Raw genomic sequence first — 3,968 nt, forward strand, 5'->3', positions numbered from 1 at the left:
ACAAGCTCGTAGCTGTAGGTCTGCTATTTTTGAAAAATCGAAGAACGACTGACAAAGAACCACCATTCTTCTGTGCGTTAGAAATTCTTAGAATCTGATCTCAGGTCAGAATGGGTTAAGGAGCTCCTGGCCTGGGCCGTGGCTCAGCGGTCCAGGCAGCGTGCCGCGGGTTCGACTCCCGATCCCGACGGTCACTCCCCCAAACCCATCTCTCTCCCGTTTCCTGTTTCCTGTCAGCCTCCATAAAAATATAAAATAAAGGCGAAAGCCACAAAAAAAACATAAAAAAATTAAAATTAAAAAACATTAAGGAGCTCCATCCCTAACAGTAACTAAGTACATTTACTCCAAGTACATGTACTTGGATACTGTGTTTAAGTGCATGTTTTGGAGTATCCGTACTTTATACTCGAGTATTCCCTCCTTATTTTGGAAGCTTATGACTTTCTCTCTAGGAAGAGAACTCCTTTTTTTGATTATCGATTTTAAGTACATTTAAAAGCATGTACTTTTTGGAGTATTTGGTAGTTTTTACTCCGCTAAAAATATCAGTACTTTTACTCTGAAGTACTGTGCTGCACCACCACTACTAAGACACTTTGTTGTTGTTTGTTTCCTGTCATTCGTCACCCGTCCATATATGGAGATATGGAGCTTTTTCATAGTTTAGTTTAACAATAATAAAACAAACAGATCGTTTTTAAACCGTCTCTTTAAGTGCTTGAAGTTGTTTTGGCTGCTAAAGGTCATTTAAAAGGTCACGACCTTTCGACCTCTTGGCCACGCCCCCCCCCTCCCCCTCTGTTCCCGTCGCTTTCCAGGAAGTGACGCCACGCGTCCAAATATGGTCTGTGACAGCTTCCTGTGTTTGTCCAATCACATCGTGTCTCTCATGTCTGTCGTCCAATAATATTCCGTCTCTCGTGCGTCCGTCACAAAACGCAGCGCCCAATGAGAACGCCGGGACGCGGCGCGGCGTCCAATGAGAAGTGTCCAGAAAACACGATGAAGTTCACCTGGCTATAAAAAATATCCAGATACGATAAACGCAAAGACGTTCATGTGTAACAGTAATGCTCCGAGTGTCGCATTCGACCAATCGGAGTGGAGATTATCTGAGTGTTGCTGTATTGCGTAGTGATATACGAGGTATAAACTGTGTGTGTGTGTGCGTGTGCATGCGTGTGTGTGTGTGTGCGTAGTGATATGTGCGTAGAGGTATAACTGCGTTGTGTGTGTAGCTTATATCTGACGGTTCATTTTAACAGCGGGCGACACCGTTGTTCGCCCGCTGTTAAAAACGTATAGGGTGAGGTTACATTGTGTCAAGTGATTGTAGTTTGTTCCTGTGTGTGTGAGTGTGTGTGTGTGTGTCGGCATCGATCTCGTTAATATAAAACAAATCATTTATTTACACGCTAAGAGTTCCGTCCAGATTCAAGCCGTCTGTCTGCTCTGGAGTTTCTGTGCCAACTAAAGAGTTTTCCTCTTTTTTTTTGTCAAACCCCTTAAACGAGTGGTTTTAAACCCTTTTCACATCAAGGTCCGTTATGTATTCTGCCACGGGCCGACATCATACCGACACCGATACCGGACCGATACCGGACCGATACCGGACCGATACCGATACCGGACCGATACCGGACCGATACCGACACCGATACCGGACCGATACCGGACCGATACCGGACCGATACCGATACCGTTGTCGTTGGATAAGATTTTGTCGTTGATCAAAATAACAATTCTTCTACATTCTCTAATTGTGTCGACTTCTGGTACATTAACCCATTCTGGGCGGGAACCCCTTTTGGTGTTTTACCCCCTCAGGCCGGGAACCCATATTTGGGTTCTGTACAGTATGTACAGTATTAAAAAAATACAAAAAAAAATTGATGCTGCTATATAAATATTTTAAGTTTTTCAGAAAACTTAGGTCAGGCTTTGGAAGGCGTTTTTAGAATCGGCCTTAGGCCTACATGGGTAAAGTCATGCAGATGTTTAACAATAATTAAAAAGCTGGAGGAAAGCTTCCGCTGGAAATAGCAGAAAAGAAAAAATAAAAGGAAAAAGACACGAGCACAGATAAGAGCCCTGAGGAACTCCTCGTTCAGCGCTTAAAGGGTTAAAGAGGTGGGCGTGGCACTCTTAACGAGCAGACAGACGGGAGCTGGCTGATGATTGGCTGTCTGATTGATCACAGATTGTCTCGAGGCAAAGATAACAATAAGATAGATTTATATTATATATTAATAATAATAATAACAATAAGGATACTGCATTGTTTGGTTTGTGAGGTTGTTGTCGGAGTGCGTGTGGTTCGTTCGTTCGTTCTTTCAGTAAAACATTCTCAGTTTCCGACGTGTCGCGTTGTTCCAAAGCTCGCTCGGCATTGTCGCCGTTTAGCGTAATTTTACGCCTTCAACCCACCTGCTGCCCCCTGCTGGACACAGAGCCAACCGCAGACTGCCGAGCCGGGTGGCGATCTTAGATGCTAAATAAATAGCGTCAATGCTAGCGAGCTAAAATGTAGCCATCCTTGCTCTAGAAAGCGCCCAATAACCATCTAAACCACCGGATAATCAGCAAAGACCTCCGAACATCGCGCTTTTTATCCAAACCATGGAGAGCTCCGTAGATTAGGAGTTATTCAGCTTTATAGTCAGCCTGTATAATGGGAGGTGGACGGCAGCTCCAACCCCCCCCCCCCCCCCCCCCCTCCAAAAAAATTAATAGAAATCAGCGATCCGGTTTGATATCAATAATAAAGCTTATCAGACGGAGCATTACGCCACAAGCAGTTGCCGGTTGTATTCCAACCGGCGGAACCTTCCGTCAGAAGCAGTACATTTGTTAAGAGGAGTCTGTATCGTGTGAAACATGCCGCGGACCGCGTAGACTCCAGGTTGAAGAAGACGAGACGAACGGCGTCAGAAGTGGACTCGACTCGAGCAAGTCGAGCGACGTCCGTCAGGGGCGATTTGGCCGTGGGAGTCGGACGTCCACAACATACGACACGTCGGGAGTGAGAATGCAGACGTAGTTTTTTAGTTACCTGTAGAACATTAAGAGCTTATCAGTTTTAAGAGTTGTTGTCATCAGTTTATCAGTTTTAAAAACATGTGTTTTTCGTGTGGTTTTGAAGGTAGGTGTGGTTTCTGAAATCACTGTTTGTTTGTTTGTTTGCATTGATTGTGTAGCTTTGATGTGAGGAGAAGGACTCACGTCCTCCTGTCCCCCTAAGGAGACCCTAAGGGCCATAAGGAGACCCCTAAGGGCCCTAAGGAGACCCCTAAGGGCCACAAGGAGACCGCTAAGGGCCCTAAGAGACCCCTAAGGGCGAGTCTGAAGTAACGCGTACATGTCTTTGAAGGTCCCTGACGTGAATCACGTGGTGGGGAACGGACGGAGGTATCTTGTGTTTCTGAACCTGTTGTTGTTTATTTGTGTAGTCGAGGTTTGTAGTACAGTTTGTATAGTTAGTATTTGGAAGTCGGCTTGTTGTGTCTCCTCCAAACTCCCGCCGGCTTCGCGGCCGAAACTGGGATGAATGAATGTCGAGGAAATACCGCTGGAGTGCCGAAGTGATTTCGGGCACCGAAGCGCCGACTCTAGGACGGTTAAATGGACCAATCGGTGTGGTCCGTTAGAAGGAGGAGACCTCTGCTCTCCTCCAGCAGCTACGCAGTGTTGATTTTGTCGACTAAAACTGTAACGAAGACTAAAATGTTAAGGAAGTAGTGACTAGTGGACGAGCGTTCCATAATGAGTCACGGATTTACCATGAAGCTTGTAGATCGGCTACTTTCAGCGTAAAGTGTCTAACATCAGCCGTTTACGACAGCATCAAGGCAACGAAGCCCGACTAAATGATATTTAGTCGACTTAAAACTACAACACCAAAACGTGACTAAAACTAAATGAAAGCTACTCAGGAGGAGAGATTATGTAAAAATAAAAAAATTGTG

The sequence above is a fragment of the Protomyctophum bolini genome (genome assembly GCF_963924005.1).
Source record: "Protomyctophum bolini genome assembly, chromosome: 8".
NCBI classification, from domain to species: Eukaryota; Metazoa; Chordata; class Actinopteri; order Myctophiformes; family Myctophidae; genus Protomyctophum; species Protomyctophum bolini.